The following is a 25,387-nucleotide window of genomic DNA, read 5'->3' as shown; positions in this document are numbered from 1 at the left end:
AATTAACTTTTGATGCAATGAACTCTAGTCAAAGGCAACCTCGCCTGGTGAGACAAACTACTCAAAGTGAAAAAAGTTCAATAGCTTAATCCCAAGTCTCTCACCATAATTGTTTTTAATATTAACCTTTTCAAACAGAACTTCTATAGCAATAATCTATCTTAAAATATAGCCTTTAAGTAAGAGGCATGACTTCATGAGTTAGTTAAGCTGCTGAAGAAGGAAATTCAAATGAAAAAACTACGTACCTTTAAAAGGCATCACCAGAACTGTAACAGTTTCAGACTGCAAGATGAGACTCAGTGCAAATACATTTTATACAGGTGGTGTTGTCTTTGCATCTAGTTCTGGACTGCTTTTTTCTTATGTTACTAGCAGTATTATTGCTACTATACTACAGCACAATTCCCGGCCCTTCCTACTTTCATATTCTTTCTGATTACCAGTGTTCTTAGCTGGTGATTAGTAAGAGCTCTGAGTTGGATACCATGGATGTAGTAAAGTCTTTCATGCAGCAGATAAATTAGGAAACATTAAGTGACAGAACCTAAGAAGGAGAGATCTGAAGTTGAGTTTGTTAAGTCCAGAGCTTTACAAATTAAAAACTGACTTTGATGATATTTTCCTCAACAAATGTGTACTGTGTCCATGGTGGAAATTCTGGACGTCTCTCCCCAGAGTTAAAGGTGGTATTCCAGGTGGGACATAAAATCTGAATCCTCAGGCTAAAGTAGCAAGAATTGCCTGTTTCAAAGGAACTTTCCCTGATTACTCATTTATTTTGGGGTGATTTAATGGCTAAGCCCATAGCACACAAAAAACACTGACAGAAGAATTCGATCCAAAAACAGGACAGTTTTCCACCCAGTTCTAGGGATAAGTGCTACCAGTGTAAAAATGTCTTTAACAGAGGAAAATTGAGTGTCATAATTATATGGTCAAAAGGAGCTTCACCCGCACAGTCAATATTCTCCTTCTTCAATTATTTTTGGTCAAACGTTAATGAAGATCCCATAATATATAAACAAAGAAACGTCACTTGCACAATTATCAGCTTGGCAGACATGTAGCTGGAACTGTAATTACACAAGTGGGGCTGCATTTATAGATTAATATTGACAGCTGAAATTAAGATTCCTGCTATTAAAGAAAGAAGGCATACATTTTAAACTTTACCCTTCTTCTTAAGCATTTATAATGACAAAATTGCCAAGAAAAATGTTAAGACACTACATATTAGGTATGCAGTGTATTCTTCATAGGTGTCACCCATACTGACCCAAACAGGTATTAGGAAACGGAAAAATAGAGGGAAAGTCCCCAGATGAAAGCAAATCTATTTTTTGTAAATGATCAACAAATATTTTGTATTAATTATATCAACTTCAGGTTCTTGTCTTTTTTTAAAGTTCCCATGGCTCTTTGTAATTCTCTTTGCTGTTGTGTGCTGGTAATATTTACAAAAAACCAGCATGTAAATTTTCCTCCTTGTTTTTAACACACAAAAAAATAATCACAACATTATGAACAGGTAGTCATAAAATCTCCCTTCTATTTTTCTGAATGATTCACCAATTTTATTCTACTTTTTTTTTATTATTATTTTTTAAAGCATTGGTAATTATAAAATCGTAAAAAACATTGAAAAAATAGAAAGGCTTTGACATCTTTCTAAAAAAGAAAAACAATATGAAGATCTGCACAATTTTAGTTGCTTTTGATAGTTATGAGCATATATTGTAAATTCTGTAGGGCAGATTAAGTTTAATAATTACCACATACAGAGTTAATGTCTATTCCAGTAATGTTCACCTTCATTATAACCATCACAAATTCAGACAAGATCAGTGGTGCTGAGAGATTCTAAGCAGGATATAAAGATTTTCTAGTATGAAGAAACAAAAATAAGACATGAGATAAAAGTGACCCTGTATAAATAATTTATATGTGATATTCTGAAGGTTTTTTTTGTGAGATTCTTCATAAGATATTATTAAGGGAAATAAATAACTCTGGGTAAGAAGCAAGTAGCTCTTCTGGATTAAACATAGACACACTAATCAAAGACTTCTAATACAAAGTATTATCACATTAAGGTAAAGGGAATAATGGAAAACTGAATTCAGTGGGACAAGCAGTCTACACTTTCTGTAAAACACATAAGCTGGTTGAGACATTCCCTGAATACATCCTATAAAAGGAAAACTAGGAATGGCAGTGTCTGTGATCTCATTTCTCTGATGTCATAAATCCCTAGAGAACTGTGGGAAAAGTGAAAGACAAATAGGAATGTTGAAAACAGAGAATGAAAACATGAATTCGGGAAACTATCAGTTTTTTAAAAAGTAGAGAAATTAAATTAACTCAAATATCAAAATGATCATGTATTAAATAATTGTGGAAAACATGATTTCACATAAGATTCCAAAGAATAAACCTTGATCACTATCGCAAAATTTTGTTTTGTGTCCCAAACTCTAATAATGGAGAAAACATGAGTTTATTGTCTTTTCTAAATTAAATTCTAACCCAGATATCAATATATTTAGCCATTTTTCTTCAGTTAATGTCTTGAATTATAAATTACAGCTATTTAAATTATCTCGAGCTAGACTATCCATTATTCTATTCAGCACTGTCATAATTACTAACAATTGGAATTAAAATTCAGTGAGTAGTATTAAGCACTATTAAAAGTTTTTAATACCAAGGTATCTAGCATGTGCCTCTGAAATGTTGAGAGACTTGGAGAATTCAGTGTTCAATGTGTTTATCATGTACTTTAGTGTACTAGGTCATTCATTAAAATGTGCAAAGGCCAAAATAAGGGAGGGAAGAGGGAAATCTACACTTAACATGACCTTCTATAAAAAAAAAGTATATATTTAAGACTATATATATTTAAGAGTATATATGAGTGAATTTCCATGTATAAATCCCTGTAAACATTCACCTTTTACATGAAAGGAAAAAAGTCAAATAATTCAATGATTCACAGTGCTCCCTATAGCTGCACCAAAACCAACTGAAGGCAGAACAGGGGAACTAGAATAACTGTCCTGAGTAATGGACAGCTAAAATGGAAGGACTAGAAACACTCCCTGGTTGCCACCATGTTCACATCCTGAAAGAAATAATCGAGCCTCAAACTATCTTTCAGATGCCTGCAACGTTTGCCTTGCAGTCAATACCATTTTCCCCAAGAGCAGAAATCTTTCTTTAGAAGCAAAGTGCCTACACTGCCATGTTGTATTGGATTTGCATGGCAAGGTTTTGGTAGCAGGGGGGCTACAGGGTTGGCTTTTGTGAGAAGCTGCTAGAAGCTTCCCCCATGTCCGACAGAACCAATATCAGCTGGCTCCAAGATGGACCTGCAGCTGGTCAAGGCCGAGCCCATCAGTGATGGTGGTAGGGCCTCTGGGATAACCTATTTAAGAAGGGGAAAAAAACCTGCTGTGGAACAGCAGCTGGGAGAGAGGAGTAAGAATATGTGAGAGGAGCAGCCCTGCAGACCCCCAGGTCAGTGAAGAAGGAGGAGGAGGAGATGCTCCAGGCACCAGAGCAGAGATTCCCCTGCAGCCCGTGGGGAAGACCCTGGTGAGGCAGGCTGTCCCCCTGCAGCCCAGGGAGGTCCACAGTGGAGCAGATCTCCACCTGCAGCCCGGGGAGGACCCCATGCTGGAGCAGGTAGGTGCCCAAGGTAGGCTGTGACCCTGTGGGAAGCCCGCACTGGAGCAGGCTCCTGGCAGGACCTGTGGCTCCATGGAGAGAGGAGCCCACGCTGGAGCAGGTTTGCTGACAGAGCTGGTGACCCTGCAGGGGATCCACACTGGAGCAGTGTGCTCCTGAAGGCCTGTACCCCATGGAAGGGACCCATGCTGGAGGAGTTCATGAAGAACTGCCGCCCATGGGAAGGACCCATGTTGAATTTCGTGGAGAACTGTTTCCCATGGGAGGGACCCCACAGTGGAGCAAGGGAAGTGTGAGGAGTTATCCCCCTGAGCAGGAAGGAGAGGTAGAGACGACGTGTGAATAACTGAGCACAAGCCCCATTCCCTGTCCCCCTGCGCCCCTGCAAGGGGCTAGGTAGAGAAAATACGGAATGGATTGAACGGGGAAGAAGGGAGGGGTAGAGGGAAGGTGTTTTAAGATTTGGTTTTATTTCTCATTAGCCTACTCTGATTTGATTGGCAATAAATTAAATTAATTTTACCCAAGTCAAGTCTGTTTTGCCCATGATGATAACTGGTGAGAGATCTCTCCCTGTCCTTATCTCGAGACACAAGCCTGTCGTTATATTTTCTCTCCCCTGTCCACTTGAGGAGGGGATTGATAGAATGGCTTTGGTGGGCATCTGGCAGCCAGCCAGGGTCAACCCACCACACATGAGCAGACTGAGCAAGCAGTAAATTATTTTAGAAGTAAAGCAGAATAACATAGGCATTTATGTATTATGCATTTTAAGAACTTTGTTTCTCAGCACAGGAGTGCTGCAGACCAATGTGGTGTTGTACACATGCTGTTTGACACGGAAAGATACAAAACATCAGAGACAGTTCCTTGGCACTTCATCATCACAGCTGTGCAAGTGTACTGTGTGACAGCATACGCAGCTGTGATACTTATTGATAGCTTAATGCCTAATGCACATTTGAAAGAGATTTGTTTTACCCTGTGTGTGGTTCCATCAGACTGTATTAGCACAACAAAAGCTCCACAAAGTTACACCTAGAATCTTTGGTAAAAGCAGTCCCTAGAATGGCAACGTTATATTAAGTGCAATGCAGCCTCAGGGCTGAAGGACACATCAAGAACATTCATTGTAGCAGATCAGTGTGATTCTTAATTCCTGCTCACTGGTTCCTGGACACTGGAGAAACAGGCCACTCAGAACTGCAGTGGAGAGATATAGTCCAAATAAAAATCATCTGTAAACTCCTAATGATTTCAGTGAGCTCTAGGTCACCCTTATAGACCTTCTGTGGATGTAAAATGTTTTTCTTTCAATGTTCTTATAATTTATTTAAAGACAAATGTCAATAAGGGGGGAAAAATGCACTTTTACTTAGGACCATAAGGACACCTACAGTCACGATCATTGACTTAACAGAAATTTATGGCTATACTTAGTGGTGAAAGCTCTTACGAGTCATCATGTTACTTCATAAGTTGGAAACCTTTCTAAGATATGACATTCGTGGAATCAATAGCTAGTGATCAATGACAATTTAAGAATTTCTAAATCCACTGATGTCTTAGCTCTTGCATGATTAACCATAAGTTTGCAAGAGAAATTTTTTATGAAATCTTACTGGGGTAAACTTATCAACTACTATACCATAATTTATTTTTTTATATACTGCTTTTAAGGCATTCTAAGAGAAAGAAAATGCTCCTTTTAAATTTATGTAATAATCGTCCTTGAAAATATCTTTTTTTTTTTTTTTAATGTTAATTTAGTACATAATAAAAATGCCACATTGATGATTCTATAGACTGGAGAGTTTTTTATATGAACAGTTGGGAAGAAAATGCAGGTTCTTTCATAGAATTTTTTATTTTTTTAGTTCTGTTCACAGGAAAGCTCTCCTCTGGCAGTGTAGGTCAACTTTTTCCAATGAAATTGCTCAAGAGTTTGCTGAGCAGAAAGAAAAGAAAACAAAATTAATAGGATTATTTTAATTTTTTGAGAACATCACTTCCATCTTGGCTTTCTTTTCATTGAAAGAGGATAAAGCAAAACCAGAGTAATACAGTTTTAAAAGTCTTTGACCCAATAATGAATTTCATTACCCCTATTGTTTACATTGGTCACACTATTGATTACATGCTCCTTCTTCTATTTGATATTTTCAGGAATATACCTACTAAAATCAACAATTTGCTGTAAGGGGATGATCCCATCAGACTGAATTAGAGAGTGACATGACTAGTGCCAGACTAGGCAGATGACATTGATATATTGCTACATGATGGACTGCCTTCACTGAGACTGCTTGAGTCTTCCCATTAGTTCATTTTGAACAGCACACTCCACACAAAGACACCTGGATGCCAGGGCTTTCAAGCGATGTTAATGTAGAAAGAACTGAAACAAGTGACCTAGAGACAAAAATGTCTCAATTCATCAGTATATCATAAGCCAGCTACTTATTATTATATCTTTGTTTTGAAGATAATAAAGTCTTCAAGTTTTACAAAATATATGAACCTCAACAGAGTGCCAGTCACTAGTCATCTACTCCGTTTTTTTTTACACTTCAGCACTTCTGCATACCGCTGACTGTACTCCATATAGCATTAGTTACCTTCAGGTACAGTTTGATTATAAGCTTAAACCAGACATGAAGCCTGTGAAGCAAGTATGGTAAAAAGACATAGGAGGATGCATTTCTGCCTGACATGGTTAACCACAGGTTTTTCAAAAATGCATCCTACTCCCAATATAGTCAGTGGGCTTTTACCGCTACTTCCAATGGGAATTGGGTTTCACAGACACAAAGCTTCTTTTTAGCTTTAAAGGTCCATTCTACAAATAGACAATTAAAAAAAAACCCAAAAAAACAAACACAAAAAGTTCTGTCAGGTACAGAAAAAGGCAAAGGGGAAGAGCAAGTGTGTTCGCTGTCATACTGGATGGAGCTAATTAAATTTTTGCTGCATTGCTGGTTTCCTCTGCTGATTATTCTTGCTGAGATTAAAAAGGTTACAGGTTATTCAACAGAACCAATAATCATTATTTCCTTTATTACAAAATACGAGTGCAGATATACTTCAAATAAAAAAACAACAAAAAAACCCCAAAACAATAACAACAAAAAAAAACCAGGACAAAAGCAGCTGGACAAATATAAATTTACACTGTATTCAATTTCTGGTCTCATTTACAAAGGTAAACAAGGGTAAATAGTGACAGTGAGATGTACACAAGAATCAAGCTGAGGAAACAGCCCCAAGAGATCCATCCTTCTAAATATACTTTTCATGTCTTACTTTGTTTTTTTAATATATTTTTTCCAAACATTCCTAAATACAGTTGATTTATATTTTACAATATTCCCTAAAGACTACCCAAGTGGATATCATATTTTACTACCACATATTATACTGTTACAATGCTTATTTCAGTATTATAGATTCATGCTGTACTTACTTTCTAACCAAAGATTCTCTTTCAAGTGACACAAGTAATTCTAACCAAAAAATGATGGGGTTTTTGGGAAGTAACATCAGGTAATATAAAACTTTCTGAATTATTGTTGTGTTTGTCTTAAACTAATCATTCCAGATCCTTGTTTTTCCTGCTTGTGTTCTCACAGAACTAAAAATCTTTTTTATGAAAAACAATACTAAGTGGGTGATCTAGATTTGTGCACAACCAGATTGTGTGGATTCTTCTATTTGTCTGCCCATATACAAACACCAAGAAATGTTAAAAAAAAAAACAGCAGTCTTTAATGGCTACAGCATAGTTCTAGGTAAATATAACATTACTTTCTCAGTGTCTGTGAAGCAAAATCACTTTAGCCTACTACTTTTTATATTTATATATCTATATATCTATATATCAATTCTAACAGACAATTTACATACCATAAGGACTATAGTTCTAAAAAGCTTCTGCTTAAATACTCTGCAGAGGTGCTTCTCTGATAGTCTAAAGAACACCCTTCCTTTTTGACATTATTTCTAATAACTAGGAAGGAAAATGTTTTGTGACCTCAGAAATTGATGCTTCATTTAAAAGGTTTGCAAATTTTCTTTCTTTAAATCAAAACTGTTGTGCTCTTAAAAAATATTTTTAATGAAATCACATCAATCATGCTGAGATACACTTGAAAACTGATTGCAGTAAGCCAGAAAAATTGATATGACAATCTAAAACTTAAGTTACTTTACCCTTAAGTCTTTCATCAATATATTTTTACAATCTGCCTTGTAAATACATCATTGGAAAAACAATTAAGGAAAATGCAGCTACAATTCATGGGACCTGAAAAGTTCTCAAAATCAGCCATTTCAGTTGCTTACTTAATGATTTCTGGATCATTGGAAACAGCCTATTTATTCTCAAATGTCTAATCATATACTAAAAAATAATAATGGGGGAATAATATGAAATGTTTGAAATAATCAGTACAGAACATGTACTGTAATTATAGCAAGGAAGTATTTGCTTAAGTGAATCATATTGATAAATGAATGAACATTGCCAGGAAGTGGTCACCTTTTAGATAGAAAAAAACCCAAACTATGAGAAAGCTCTGATATACTAATGAAAGTCTCCACCCTCACAGTGAAAGCTGAACACCAGAATATCTATACACAGACTTAATTTTTATGAACCTGAGCTTTTTCAAAGACAAGTTATTTTCTACAGAGAACTGACATATGTAATAAGAAATAAGCTACACAGGTTTTTTTGTCATAATTTAAAATTGCAGATATTTCTGCAGACAAAAGAATAAAAACTAAAACAGCATTAATCGCAGTGTTATTCTTGGAACTTAAAACAAAGACAAAAATGCCAAACTGAAATATATGTTATCTGTAAATACAAAAAGTGTCATAATTCTGCAAGAAAATACACAGAAATCTGCCCTTTAACTCAACAAAAAATGTCATGATATTTGCAGGTTGGAGAAAATAACCTCTTTGACAAGAGCTGTTTGACACATTGCTAAAACATGCAGTTTTAATGTTGCTTGCAGTGCCATTTCAGTCTCAAGCCATTATTAAACTATGGACTGTGCAAGCTAAAGCACTGGCTTTCTGGGAACAATGATTCAGTGATGACAATGATGGCACAAACAGCACAATCATACTTACCTTCAGACCAGCAGTCGCCTGGTACTAGCCTTTAAAGGATTCATCTGTCTTCCAAAACCTTCAGTGCAGATCTTTTATCCTTATGTGGCATCAAATAAATCTTCAGGAAAAATTCCTTTGGCCTGAAATAAGAAGTTTTCATGAGAAAATTGTCAGTGTTTGGAGAAAAGTTATACCTCTAGTGTGATAAAAACAGTCTATAACTCCTCTTACAGTTAAAACCATGGATGGTCTACACCTACGGATAGCTGTTCTATACCTATTTCTAATTGTTCCCCACCATTTCAATCCAAAGTTATTTACATGTTGGCAGAAACCATTCTCTCACACTTACAAGTGCTGCTCTTAGATGATGTAACGTTCATTAGATTCAACTTAAGTCTGAAAAGGAGTTGTTTACAAGAATTACAAAATACTTGGGTTACTCATACATGTGAGAAGTGCAGAAGTATTAGAATTTAAGAAAGACCAAGAAGGAAAAAAAAAAAGGTAGTGTCCTGCTCTGTGATGGGTTGACCCTGGCTGGACACCAGGTGCCCACCAAAGCCATTCTATCACTCCCCCTCCTCAGCTGGACAGGTGAGAGAAAAATATAACAAAGGGCTTGTGGGTCGAGATAAGGACAGCACAGATCATTCACCAATTACCATCACGGGCAAAACAGACTCAGCTTGGGGAAAATTAACTCAATTTATTACCAATCAACCAGAGTAGGGTAATGAGAAATAAGACCAAATCTCAGAACACCTTCCCTCCACCCCTCCCTTCTTCCCAGGCACAATTTCACTCCCGGATTTATCTACCCCCCCACCCCCAGCAGCACAGGGGGACAGGGATGGGGTTTACGGTCATCACACGTTATTTTCTGCCACTTCATCCTCCTCAGGGGGCCGACTCATCATACTCTTCCCCTGCTGCAGCGTGGGGTCCCACCCACAGGAGACAGTCCTCCACAAACTTCTCCAACGTAGGTCCTTCCCACGGGTTGCAGTTCTTCACAAACTGCTCCAGCATGGGTCCTTTCCACAGTGTGCAGTCCTTCAGGACTGGTCCAGCGTGGGTCCTCCATGGGGTCACAAGTCATGCCAAAAAACCTGCTCCGTGGGCTCCTGTCTCCACAGATCCACAGGTCCTGCCAGGAGCCTGCTCCAGCGCGGACTTCCCACGGGGTCACAGCCTCCTTCGGGCACCCACCTGTTCCAGCATGGGGTCCTCCCTGGGCTGCAGGTGGAGATCTGCTCCACCGTGGACCTCCCTGGACTGCAGGGGGACAGCCTGCCTCACCAGGGTCTTCACCACGGGCTGCAGGGGAATCTTCGCTCCGGCGCCTGGAGCATCTCCTCCCCCTCCTTCTTCACTGACCTGGGGGTCTGCAGGGTTGTTTCTCTTACATGTTCTCACTCCTCTCTCCAGTGGCTGTTTCTCTCCCATCCCAACTTTTTTCCCTTCTTAAAAATGTTATCACAGAGGCGTTACCACTATCGCTGATTGGCTCGGCCTTGGCCGGTGGCAGGTCTGTCTTCAAGCCGGCTGGTATGGGCTCTCTCAAACACAGGGGAAGCTCCCAGCAGCTTCTTACAGAAGCCACCCCTGTAACCACCCCCGCTGCCAAAACCTTGCCACACAAAACTAATACATGCTCTTGGTACAGAATTGTACTTGTACTACTCCCAAAAGATGTTTAGCCAATCTGATTTCAAAGAATGCTACATCTGGAGGCCCCATGACCTCTCTCTGCATTCATTCTACTGCTTCACTGCCCTTGCCGCAAGAAAATTTCTTACATCTCTACAATATTTGTCTATTACATCCAATTGTAGTCACCAAGAATATGGAGAATATACCCTGTATGCAGAAATTTTTATATACTTGAAGACCATATTACTTCCTCTCCTCTCACACACTTATATATGATTTGTTCTATCTTTCCTCATAGACCTCATTTTTGCTACCTCTGATCATTCTTGTAAAAGTCCATTAAAATTTTTCTAACTGGTTTATGTCTTTCTTGAACTGGAGTGCCCAGAATTACAGATTCCTCTTGCTGGGATCTTACAGCTCCCAAGCTTCACTGAAGCATTATTCACAGAATTTTTTGGCATTACTTTTGCTTATACAATGTGTGTGACAGTGGCAACACAACATTGACCCCTGTTTCATTTTGTGATCCATTTCAACTCTTTTCTGTAGACCTGTTTATATGGTATATTTTTTCCCTGTATTTGTGTAACTAATTATTCTAAATATGCTACCCTGCAGTTATGTTTCTTGACTAGCATCTTTCTCATCTCTGGAGCATTTATTCAGGATTATCTAAAATCTTGGGCTTTTTGTCCTGTATCTGTAGGCCTTCCCATTTTTTTTGTTGGAAGTAAATTTTAATTTGCTAGTTATGCTGTGTCCTGTGCTATAACTGAATACTGAACAGGACTAGATCCAAGACAGATCTTTGCAGAACTCTGTTCAACATACCCTTCTCTTCTGAAGCTGTGAAGATACAATTCCTCAGTCTCATAGCTGTGAACAGTAAGATTTTAAAAAGCGAATACATACCTATCAGCTGAGTAATCTGCCTCACAGCCTCTAGAATCTGACATATTGAAAGGGTGCGAGTAATTTGAATTAGGACACACTTTGTTCCCAAAGAGACAGTGCAAATTACAGGATTTAGCAAGGCTACATCATATCTACCTACAGGCTTCAGTGAAATGCCAGATATGGTTAATACAGTGTGTCATAAACATACTGAATGCTATTCTACTTCAAACAAATAAATCATAAATCATTCCTCTGTCATTGCACATTCTTACTGCCTACAAGCTCCAAAAGCAAAACTCTGTACATGTCAAAACTGTTTTTTGGTTGGCAGTCAGGGAGCAAGAACTGCAGTGCATGAGTCTCGCTGAAGTCAGATTAGATCATGGTGTCATACCCAGAGGAGTAGTAGAGACAGGGTCTGACCACTCGAAAAGGAAAGAGTGCAGCTCAGATTTAGTGGCGTGGAATAAGGTGCCAGAGAGACAGCCTTTCCAGGCAAAGTATAACTTGAGTGTGCAGCAGGTGTAAAATGATTTCAAATCAAAATGACAGTGTTCTGCTTTTACTGATTCCTAAGTATGGCAGCTCTGTCCTGGTTATAGGCTAAGAATAATATAATAATATAAAGAGAAGAAGGAATAACTGTGGGGTAGAAAAGAAAAAAACACATTCATCTGACAGGGAGCAATGGCAAAGATGGAGATGGAAGGAGAAGAGGTGGTTGGTTATAAACAGAAGCACGTTAGGTGCAAGAAGTGCAGCTGAGGGTCAGATATGGCTATGCAGGATAGAAAAGCGAGAGGAACAAGGATGAGGATCATAAATACCTTAGTCATATCAGGGCATAATAATTTAGAAATGCTGGATATTGCAGGGAATTAGTTATATTATTGCAATTTTTCTATAAAAACTACCACTATATTGACATTAGTAGAAGCAGAAACATTTTATTTTTGAGATTAGATGTGATTTTTGCAGCAGCAATTTAACACAAACAAGAAACCCCACTTCAGGAGAAGCCTGACTGTTCCAGGTACAGAGAGAGAGACTGTACCATAGTAGGAACTCCCGAATATATCAGAAAAAAATCACAAAGGTTTTTGCTATCTGAATATTACTTTCTCCTTATTAACACGTGTCTTGACTGGAGCAAAGCAATATATGCAGCAATTTTCATGGGAGTGGACAAGTAGTCACACACAATCAATTTCATCTTCTAGAGATTATCAGTAGATCAAATGCATCTAAATATATTGCTACTGTCTAGAAATTCTAGGATTCAAGTTAATAACAACTCCTAACTGAGAATTTAGCAGTCACCAATATTACTCTAATGAAAAAACATCATGTTACCTCTGATGATCACAAGGGTTTAAAAACTCAGACCTCATTTGAAGCATGAGCCTGAGACAGGTCTGATACAGCTCACTGAAAACAGTGCTACAATTCTGCTTAAACAATACCAACATTTTATGAAGCCTACTTTGTTCCTCTGGAGCTGATATTGCAGCTTCATATATTCTGTTAAGAAAATTCAAAGTTAAGAGCTTAGTGGATTTAGTATATATTAAGTTCATTTAACTTCTTGAGGTCTTCTGCTGTTCACCCCACCAACTGCTCAAAAAGGGCAAACTGAAAGTTGACATATATCCTAATATGGTATGCCTGCTATCCTAACTTGATTAAATAAGAGTAGCAGACTCCTGTCCCTGAGAATCTATAGCATTTCTAAGACTAAGATCTATACTAGGATTATTTTTAATATCATATTTTCCCAACTGAGATACAGAGTAATCTTAACTACATTTCCTTATCCTCAAAAAAAAAAGTTATATTTCCATGAATAATTAATCCATTTGGTTTTAATGTTATACAAAGTGATTTTCTTTCTCCCTCTATTTTTATTTTAAAAACATATTCCTGAACAATCTGAACACAAATAGCTTGTTACCTGTCTACCCACCACTTCTGTCTTTGCTTCTTTCAAGGTTAATTTTTGGTCTGTATTACTCTTTTTGGTGAAGAAAAAGAGGATAAGAAGGAAGAAATAAGTAATTATATGCATAAGCAAAACAGAACTCATTTAAGTGAAAAAGAAAAAAAACAAGCACCAAGGGAGAAAAGAGTGAATGTAGGCATTCCACTGAAAAAAAAGGAATTTAGCTGCCTAGAACTGGTAGAAAGTCTACAAAAGTCAGATCCTCATACGCAGCCATGTGCAACTTCCTTAAAGAAGTATTCCTATTTTGTTACCTTTTCATTACTTGACCCCCTTAAAAGAACAAAGTTGTTACTTTCTGGTTTGTTGGTAGAGAAAGGAAGAGAGAAAAAATATCAAAGTAATAAACAACATTCTCAAATTTTCATATGCAAACCCTTTGTTTTCTCCTTGGTTTCCATGAATCCAAGGGAGTTCACTTTGAAGACCTAATAATGCTTCTGTGTTAACACGAGGTACTGAAAACTATAGGAAAGTAAGTAGGAATAAAATTAACACCACACAAACTTCTCAGAAAGAAGGTTAATATATTCCAAATCTCCCAAAACACTAAAATCAGTCTCATTTTCCCTTGCCAGCTAAACACCAAAAGTACTCAACCATTTGTAATTGAACTGTCAGCGTCACTGAACTGATCATCTTTTAAAAAGGTAAGCAGTATGCCAAGAAAATTGTTTACAAGATTTTAGATTCAGAAAGGATATTTTTTATGAATGTCTCCTCTACACCAAAATAAGGAATAGAAGCTCCATCCATGTGAAACATTATTCAAAATGTAGAATTAGTGATCTGAAAAGTTAATAGGATGGAATATCTATCCCTATTTGTTTGCAACCTTGATGACACAAAAATTAAAGGAGTTCATTAGAGCAGCTTTCCACATGTATTTGAATACTTCAGGAGATATTACCAATCTCTACATGTGTGACAGACCTTAAATTAATTGCATACCTTAAAATGCCTTGCTCTGTAGCACCGCAACATAGGACAATCCCAACCCTCAGTCACATTGTGTAGCAGCTACCTACAATGTAGTAAACTTCTTTGAGTCAAAGGTTCACATTTGCTGCTCCTTTGAATTTTCTGTTCCTTCTGTCACTCTCTCCCTTGGGGTTTAGATAGATCCTAGGGCAGTAACCAGTAGGCACTTTTGCTTCCTTTTATATACCTCTCTCAAAAGAAAAATAAACTTTGGTATTCAAAAGAAAAAACAACTCTGTCCTCCCTGAGGTTGTCCATACCTGAAAGCTACTTAGTCCCTCTTGGGCAGCCTTATTATATTCCACTTTTCTTTCTCCTGCAAGAAAGCAGTGGGGACAGGTTACCAATCAGCTGCTGTCTTACTGAACAAGCACCAGCTCGTTGAACCACAAGAAAAACACAATCAATCTATTCCAACAAGAAGTGTATCTCTTTAGATTGTTGTCTTGAAGTGTGCATAATCTATAGGAATTGTGTGGGAAATGGTCAAGCCCTGCAACTTTTCAACAACTTTCTACAAGCTTTTTCTACTTTTAGATCTAAATGGTTTTTTTTTCTATACAACGCTGTATTTCTGCTGTGTAATGTACTCAAGCTGCTTTCAAACTAGCTTTTCAGCAGAGTAAATGTCCATAAACTGCTGATAGCAGATAGTAGTCTGAGAGCAGCACACAGTACTGACACCCTGAGAAAAATTTCTTTTTAGAAACTTCTGTTTTTCTAAAATCCAAGTACGTATTTGTATTGTTTTGAAACCTACTGAGTGCAGGGGAAAACAGTTACTCTATGATGTGATCCAAATTTAGAGGAGTTTTAGCCACAATTACAATTTGTAGAAAGATGAAGCCCTATGAAGAATAGCAAACCCCAGTATTTCAATAGTCTTTAGTCTTCTTATCTAAAACCTGCAATTTATATTACTTACGAAATAATCAGTAACTTTGTTTTTGGAAGCTATTTTTGGCTATGCTGGCTACTGCCATTTTTGAGAAACCGCTGCTTAAGACGTTGTTAAAGGAAGACTTTAAATCTCTAGAGTATTAAGTGCCAGTCACATATCAAAGAGAATCAACAAACCCTTAATTTGATGGAGGACCCCAGCAGGCACTGTGAGCCTACACTATAGATCCAGCATTTTTTAAAAGTACCTGACCTCTTCTGTTCTCTGTACATGTGCTGGTTTTGGCTGGGATAGTGTTAATTTTTCTTCACAGTAGCTGGTATGGGGCTATGTCTTAAATTTGTGCTGAAAACAGTGTTGATTGATAACACAGGGATGTTTTGGTTACTGCTGAGCAGTGCTTGCACAGAGCCAAGGTCTTTTCTGCTCCTCACCCCACCCCACCAGTGAGGAGGCTGGGGGGGCACAAGGAGTTGGGAGGGGACACAGCTGGGACAGCTGACCCCAACTGACCCCAGGGGTATTCCAGACCACAGGACATCATGCTCAGCCTGTAAAGCTGAGGGAAGAAGAAGGAAGGGGGGAATTTCAGAGTAATGGCATTTGTCTTCCCAAGTAACCATTAGGCGTGATGAAGCCCTGCTTTCCTGGAGATGGCTGAACACCTGCCTGCCCGTGGGAAGTAGTGAATGAATTCCTTGTTTTGCTTTTCTTCGCCCACAGCTTTTGCTTTGTCTATTAAACTGTCTTTATCTCAACACATGAGTTTTCTCAGTTTTACTCTTCCAATTCTCTCCCCCATCCCACCGGGGGTGAGTAAGCAAGCAGCTGTGTGGTGCTTAGTTGCTGCCTGGGGTTAAACCACGACAGCACACATTCCAAATATTTCAGATTTACTCTACCTGCTTAGACCAACTATATACTATGCTTTGCTATCCATGCACAAAATAACAAGTTTATGTCCAGAAAAACAAACAATTGACCTGATTAAAGAATTCTCTGCCTGAAAGCTAGTGTATTCTACTCTGTTGAAGTTATATATATTCTTTTTTTTTTTTTTCCTCTCTATCTAATCTTGCCTGTGCCTTCAGAAGATCAAGGCTATGACATTTTTACTATCGGCAATGTTCAGATGATTGTACATGGTGTTTATATGTAGTGTCTCCATTATATGGAGATATAGTGCTCATTTTAATTGCCCACATGTAGTGTCTAGTGCCATTTGAGTTAGCTGGGTATCTTGCCTGTCTCCAGCTGTCTCTCCATAGGGGCGTTGATGTCTTAAGCCATGTGTCATTTTATTCAGTCCTCTGAAAATGACACAGATAACCTAAGGTACCTCCTATAACCCTGGGAGACTATATGTATGGAACTGAAACCTGCCTCTAGGTCAATACACCCAACACTATTCAGCTGATCAACTAGCAGATGCCTGCATTCAGAGGAACCCAACTCCAGGCTCCACTGTCCTTCAACAGTAACTCATGGCTCTACATTAACTAACTTCCCAGTGACTTTAGTAAGAGCTTAGATATCTAGCCCATGTGTAGACTCTGTCTTCTCATAGTAGCTCTTTGTGTAAGAAACCACCTTCAAGAGTTATGCAATAGCAAACACTCTTTCAGGACTTTCAGTCTCTGATAACATCTGAATATTTTTGTCCACCAGATGTGTTTTTGACGCATTCCAAAATTCCAAGCTCCTAAGCTAACTATAAAGATAAATACAACAATAAACTTCTTATCAATAACTCATTTTGACCTGAGTTTAAAAGAATTCTCTGTTTTCATTTAGCTGTTAAATTTCAGAGTCAAGTGAAACATCAAGAAAGTTTTCACTGCTGCCAGACAGTGATCCTTGCCAATTTATTTTTTTTCAAAGAACACCATCTAATAAAACCCCTTACTTACCAAGGCAAATAAAAAAACATACACCATCCATATATCCTCTCTTCTTCAGACAACTCCCGAGGATGAACATTCATGAACACTACATCACATTCTTTCTTTTTTTCTTTTTCTTTTCTAAAATCTGAATTCAACACATGGCAACACAAGACATCACTGAATATATTAATTCTGAGTCAGAAAGATGTCTATTACTGCTTTTACTGAAAATTTTGTTTCACATGGCCCAACAGCTGACTTTATAAAAAAGGCCTTCATGAATATCTTGTATACAGCAATTTTTCAGATAACTGTAAGATTCAGTGGAGCATGAATTAAGTATACAAGCATGGAAGTATAACTTCAGGATGTTTTGACTCTAGGACTACTGTTCAAATGTATTATCTCACAAATGGTACAAAAGTTGGTTTATAATTAATAAAAACTGTAAAAATCCCCACTTAGAACTATTCTGGCATACATAGTCACATTCTGAAGTTAAAATCTCTGCACTTTTTGATAATATGCATTATTCTTAAAAAAAAAACCAACCAAAAAAACCCCACAAAAACAAAAAAACAAAACAAACAAACAAACAAAACAAAACAAAACAAACAAACAAAACAAAACAAAACAAACAACAACAACAACAAAAAAAACAAAATCACAAAACCCACAAAAAAAAACCACAAAACCAAAATCCCTCAAATCAGTAGTTCCTATAGATTTTTAATCCACTCTCTGAAATAAAGTAGTAAATATTTCTGACTTTGATACAGGTGAGGGGGTTTTTATCCACATTGACAATATGTCTGATATACCAGCATGAACTTCTCCCACCAGAAGCAGTTAGGCCTCTTAGTCTCTTACTGCATTCTTACTGCTTTAATGAACAATGTTTGTTGTGACTTTGATATTAACTGATTGATATTAAAAGAAGAATACAAAGTGGATATGTGTTGATTTATTTGCATGTTTCTTAATATAATTTTAGGAAAATGCTTTTTATTTTAAACAAATAGTGATTTTAAGAACTTTTAAAGCTTTGGTGTTAACTCTCTTATGAAAAATTCCTGATAAAAGAAGATAAAATTATTATAGGTTTCAACTTAAATTCTAACCTACTTACACATGATTCCTATAGATCTCGCCACAAAATTTTCATAGAGCTTCACTCAACAGTTTCATCCCAATTAGCATCCAAGCATTTCTTGGCTCGTCTCCCATGCAAATGCCCTGCTAACCAGTGCAAGGCAGAACATAAATGCTCTCCACCTGCTTGGATAAAAAATTTGATCAAACGTCAAGTAATCTCAAATGGATAAACTCAGAGGAAATACCAACATCTAAGCAGGAACAAAAGGCTTTAACAGCTGAACTACCCTTTTACACGTAGACTCTCATTATGGCCAAAAAGAGAACACACATTACATATTAAGCCAAGAGTTTAACATTTGACTAATTAAGTTCTTCACAGGCTAATCAAAATGCAAAGAACAGTTATTATTTGTCCAGTGACGGTGGCAGCACAGCCCAAATTATATAATTATTAAAAAAAAACCCAAAAAAACCCCAACAAACAAACAAAAAACAATGCTTAATTAATAATGTAGTTAAATTGTTATATATAAATCTACTCATATCCACCTCTTTTATTATACTCACTTTTCCAATGCCCCTCTGGGTGCCCAGGCTGAAGTTGGTGTCCCTGAAGAAGGGGCTGCAATGAAATATCAGCATTCAGAGTTCTTTGCTGAGATAAGCATGATATCGATGAGGTGGGGAGGCTTCTTTCATTAGTTTTGGGTCCCCTTGGTATTATTTTCTTATAGTTTTAAACTTTTTGAACACTGGAATTTTTACAGTTATCTGTTTCGATTATAGCTCATATTTTCTTGTTATATCATTAATCTGAAAGATTTTTCAAATTTGACAATTTTGGATGAAGGAAAAGAGGGAGGGGAGACAATGGAGCAACTCTCCTTAGTAGTTGACTGTGGTAGTCCTTTAGAGAAGAGAAAGTTTGGAATCCCTACTCAGCATCCTGCATAACAGCAGTCTGAACCTGAGTCTGCGTTTTCTTAATCAGTGCCATAAGACCTGACCAATTTGAGAACATTGCCTCTTCATTCTCCTCCATACAATATTGGGACAATCCTTTTTTTTTTTTTTATTTCATTATTGATTCAGATTTGATTAGTGACAGAAATAATTACAGCTCATTAAAAGTACACCACCACAAGAACAAAATATGTTCTTGTAAATTGTAAATAAAAAAGGTTTCCTCGATTAATTGCAAAAGTCAATGTATCAGACCAACAGATGGGACTTTAACACAGGAAAGAGTACTTCTAAAGTGGGTGGGTTTTTACAGTGATACTGCAAATGACACTAAAGATGACACAATGACACAAATTACCTAAGTGACTACAAAGTGCTAGGAGCGATGAAGCTTAGGAAATTTAGAACAGCACAAATAATTAGGTTCCATGTTATATTTCTGTACTGCTCCCTTCCCAGAACTGGGCTTCCATTGTCCTAATGAAACCTTTATATTAAAACTTTTACAAAGAAATTACTATCATTTATCACCCCGATATAAAAACAGAAGTAAAACCGCAGTTTTAGAGATTAATATCACTGCCTTCCATTTTTTGAATACTTATTAAAATAACTCATTTTTGGAATTCATACTTTATTTCTCGACAATATTTCCTTTATGTTGTCCTCTTCTATGGGAGAATTAGGTATTTCCTAATCTGTAAAAGCACTGTTCCAACTTTAAGTAGTAAAAAATAAGAGTGTAGTAGTAAATTCTGATACAAAATTAAAGAAGACATCAGTTCCTACTACAGGTAATAACATAACTTTAAAATTACTGTATTTTAACAATGGTCTAACATTACTTTGAAAACAGTGGTGTTCATTTTAGTGATGAATTAGCACTCAGTAACTTCACTAGGCTATAAGAGTGTAATCTGATGATAAAACTAAATAATTAATATTTTCTTTCTTACTCATATGTAAGACGGAACAACTTTTCTGCAGCACAAAATGCTCAGGTAGCTTAAAAAATAAAACTGATTTAACCTTGATTACAGGGAAATGCAAAACATCTGCAATATTTTCCAAATTGAGCATGTTCCTTTTTATGTGAAACCATTTAATATACACTTTATCTACTACAGTGAGTGTTAATGGTACTTGGAAAGTAGGAATTCAAATAACTGGTATTATAACACATAAAATGCATAGGAAATAGAGAATATTAAAGTGCTGTTTCACCTGGTATGAAACCAAATGAAAGCATTCAAATACATTGTTTCTTAAGAATTCCACTGTATTAGAATCACAATAAAATGTTCAAGAATCTAGATTCTTCTGTATCTTTCTTTAGGTATTGCTACTCATTTTGGGCCTATCTTTTGAAATATTCACCATATTTACAGAGCATAAGGAAAAAGCAGGACAAATTTCAGACACCATCTGTCAAGGCATAATGTTCGGGTCTAGTGTATTAAAAGACCATATTAAGATATTTATGAAATTGAATATGATTACATTGAAAGTCGAGTAGATGACATACAAGCATATGTCACTTGAAACTGTTATTTAATGACCTTATAATTAACTTGAAATGAAAATAAATATGTATTATTGCTAAATGCCGCACATACGCATATGATTATTGTTTCTGCATGAAGCTTAAATCTTAATACTTATTAAAAGGTGAAAAAACCCCGAACCTGAAAATTGCTTTTTTAAAAATGTTAGATGAAACATACTAGCCTGTACTCTAGTAAAAGTACTTTACCCTGTAAAAGCAGAGGGTAGCCTAAGAAATAAAAAGTGGATAAGGTCTATACTAATAGATACCCAAAAAAGACACTTGATCACTAGTTATTGAAAGACACTTAGGTAGAAGAAATGCTGCTTGCAAGCTAGCCTTAAAAAATAAGTACATTTCTACTGGTTATACCATCACTAATTGTGGCCTTTCAATATATGAAGGGGGCTTGTAGAGAAAGATGGGGACAAACATTTTGCCAAGGCCTGTAATAACAGGACAAGGGGTAATGGTTTTAAACTGAAAGAGGATAGATTTAGATTGGACATAAGTAAGACATTTTTTACAACGTGGGTGGTGAGACACTGAAACGGATTGCCCAGAGAGGTTGTGGATGCCCCATCCCTGGAAGTGTTCAAAGTCAGGCTGGATGGAGCTTATGGAGCTTTGAGCAACCTGGTCTAGTGGAAGGTGTCCCTGCCCATGGCAGGGGGGCTGGAACTAGGTGATCTTTAAGGTCCCTTCCAACCCAAATCATTCCTCGATTCTATGGTTCTGTAAGTCTGTGATACTATGGTTGTACTTTGCAATTTTTAGTTCCCTTTCAGAATTTTTTCATACTTGTTCAGACCAGTATTTCCAAAGGAATCCAAGGATGTTGTGCATATTGAAATAAATTAATTTTGTTAATCCATATTAACAATATGATTGTATTTCACCTATTTCTAATAACAAGTAATAACTGCTTTAAACTGTATTATTAAGCCCTTCCGCAATCCTTGGGGAAAAAAAAAATAAACATTGAAAATCTATTATTCCCTTGTTTATTTTAAAATAATAGTAACAGGAAAGAAACATGGGAGACTGTCAAACTTAATCGACAGTTGTTGTGGTTTAAGACCAGCCAGCAACAAAGCACCACGAAGCTGCTTGCTCACTCCTGCCCCCTTGGCCCTGGGTGGGATGAGGAGAAAATATAAGAAAAAGCTTGTGGGTCAAGACAAGGACAGGGAGGGATCACTCACCACTTATGGTCATGGGAAAAAACACAGACTCAACTGGGGTGAAAAAACAAAATCAATTTAATTTACTACAAATCAAACCAAACCAAGGATAATGAGAAGTAAAAACAAACCTTAAAACACCTTCCCCCCTCCCTCCCTCCCTCCGGCCTCACCCCCACTCCCGGTTCTCTCTCCCTCCTCCCCCCAGCAACACAGGGGAACAGGGGGTGGGGGTTGGGGTCAGTTTTCCACAAGTTGTCTCCACCGCTCCTTCCTCCTCAGGGGGAGGACTCCTCGCTTATCCCCTGCTCCAGCGTGGGGTCCCTCCCACAGGAGACAGTCCTTCACCAACTCCTCCAATGTGAGTCCTTCCCACGGGCTGCAGTTCTTCACAAACATCCCTGGCGTGGGTCCCTTCCACAGGCTGCAGTCCTTCAGTCACAGCCTGCTCCAGCACAGGCTTTCACATGGAGTCCCGGCCATCTTGGGGGGCATCCATCCCCCTGCTCCGGCGTGGGCTCCTCTCTCCCCGGGCTGCAGGTGGGCATCTGCTCCCCCGCTCCCCTCCCTGGGCTGGGGGGGCACAGCCTGCCGCCTCACCACGGGCTGGGGGGGCATCCCCTCCTCCCCCGCTCCTCCTCCTCCTCTCCTTCCTCACCGACCTTGCTGTCTGCAGAGGGGTTCCCCTCACGTTCCACTCCCCTCTCTGCTGCAGGTTCCCCTTCTTAAACCTGTTCTCCCAGAGGCGCCACCACCGACGCCGATGGGCTCGGCCTGGGCCAGAGGTGGGTCCGACTTGGAGCTGGGGAAGCTTCCAGCAGCTTCTCACAGGAGCCAGCCCTGCAGCTTCTCTCCCACTACCAACACCCCACCACCACACAAACCTAAACCAACAGGTTTTAGAATTTATGGAGATAACTGGATGCCAAATATCCATATTTCCTTAGATATAACAATGAAGAATTACAGCATCTTAACATTCTGTTTGATTTTTCAGTGCATCTTTTAGAAATGTTATATATCTTTTTTTTTTCCTTTTTTTTTTTAAACAAACTGTTACGTAAAAATAGGCTGTCATGATTCTTTCTGTAATTTATCATTTGGACTTCTTTTGTTTCACGAGGTAAATGGCCATTATTTTTTAAAAAAAATCTTAAAATTTTATTGCATTAAAAAATAATCTCAAATTGATTACTCATACTTGAGACATCAAGAAAACACTGAGATCATTGAGGAAAACTGAAAGTGAAGTTTCTGAAAAAAAAAAAAAAAGCACTATTTTTCCCCTTTAGTCTTTATCACTCTTACTTGTTTGTCTCTTGTTTAAATTATTATTATTTATCAATATTAAAAAAAAAGAATAACCATGAAACAAATATTTTTGAAAGAAATTCCAATTCATAATAAAAGCTTTTTATTAAGAAATATAAATAATTACATAAATGGATGTTCTTAGAGCTTTTAAGCTCACTTCTATGAAGCTGAAAGTCTTAGCTCCCAGTCTTCAGTCTCCTATTTGGTGGGAAGGAGCACAGAAACCTGGTGTCATAGAATGACAATAATAATGAATAGACAGTAATAATCATAGAATGACAGTAATAATCACAGGACTACAGTCCTTCCTAGGAAAAACTAACAGTCCCCAAGAAACAAATACAGCAAATGAATTACGTTGGCAGTTAACACGTCCTTCTAGTTGGAATGTAAAAAAATCATTTGATTAATCTATACCACAAACTTAAAATGATGTGCTAGCTTAGAAGGAATATCAAAGAAAACAGGGTTAATAGATTTATGGTGTTTTCTATGCTTTCATTTTTATTTTTTTAATTATTATTTTGCATAACTATTCACCAGCTATATGGATTCTTACATTTACATCAAAGACAAAGCATTCCAAGCATGTGTATTCACTACTACATTTCTTTGTCACTCAAATACACAGATAAGACACTTATGTTCACTTTCCCTATCATACCTTTCCTTTACCTCCAGCTACACTGCAGAAATGTAAATACGTCTCCTGAACAGTTCAGCACAAGACAGCAAATGATACTAAGAACACAAGAAAAAACAGTAAAGTCTGTTGTTACTTCATGAAAGACTTAAGGGTCTTTCATGAATTATTAAGGCAAAGCAGGTGCCACTCCAGAACACTATGCAGCTGAACACAGGCAGTCAGAATGCTGACCTGGGGTTCTGTAGTTGTGGAGAACAGATACTCTTGAGCTGCTCTATTACATCGAAAAATGCACTTGCGCTGGAGCATGTACATTCAGCTTAAGTCAAACATGAATTTTTGACACAATGGACTTTAGAAACAGTTTGCTTGGTGTAGGTTTAAAACTGCCTTTCAAATATTCTGTTTCAAACAGCATGTAAATACAGCAGGAAATCACATAAAAAAAAAAAAAAAAAAAGGCAGCAAAGTAAAGAGGGCATTCTAGGAATTCCATGATGTCCAACAATACTTAAATATGTTCAGAAAACTCATCTCAGCCATTATAACTTCAGTGCAAGAACAAAAGATCAGTGTAGTGACCGACTCATGCCTACAGTACTAGGCAGATCAGGGAACAAGTTTCCTAGCTGACAGTGTCCTGGAAATGACTAAGTGCAGTAGAACCAGATAATAAAAACTGTGTCTAACAAACACTACTGCCACAACTGCTCCTTCTCCCAGGATCTGCTCTGCTTCAATATTGTTCAGTGATCATTTCCCTTCCACCTTAAACCTTAATCTAGAATTAATATTCCTGCTCCAACTGTAAGAATCCATATAGTTAATTTGGAAACACACCCCTGCTACTGGACATCCCTGTAAAATGCAAAAGGACCTCACATACTTTGAGGACCTGCTACCAGTCTTAAAAAAAAGAAAATTAAATTAAATTTAAAAACAAACAAACAAACAAACAAACCTTAAAATCAAATGTTTGGGTGCTTACAGTTAGCTTAATCTGATGGGTATGTGAATCTTGGACAGCTATGGAGATCATCTATTCCTATATGTCACAGATAACAATGAGCAATGTGACTAAATGGTAACACATGCTGCCGTAATGCCATGCATAAACTGGGTTATCTCTATTTCTAGTTACAGGACTGTAAATTAAGAGTAGTTTAATTTAAATCAGTTTAAACCCAATCCAGTTCCACATTAATTTCCAATTATAATTGGGGAAAAAATTGTTTATTATCTAATAGCTGTTTCTGTAAGGAAAAGTAATTGTAACTTTCCTATCTGATTTCATAGCCAAAGGTTTTTAAAAAGAGAAAAGTTACCTAAACACTATAGATACTCTTCTTTTCTTTCTTTTTTTTTTTTCTTCTGACCTGCTACCCACAAATGAAGAGTAAAAATTTAATATTTTATATACACAGTACACTTTCCACTCTAGTAGGGCACAAAACATAATTATGAAGACATATTTTAATATTTAATTTTAGCTGAAAGTAAAC

This window comes from Accipiter gentilis, chromosome 2 (genome assembly GCF_929443795.1).
Source record: "Accipiter gentilis chromosome 2, bAccGen1.1, whole genome shotgun sequence".
NCBI classification, from domain to species: Eukaryota; Metazoa; Chordata; class Aves; order Accipitriformes; family Accipitridae; genus Astur; species Astur gentilis.
This window is presented reverse-complemented; position numbering follows the sequence as displayed.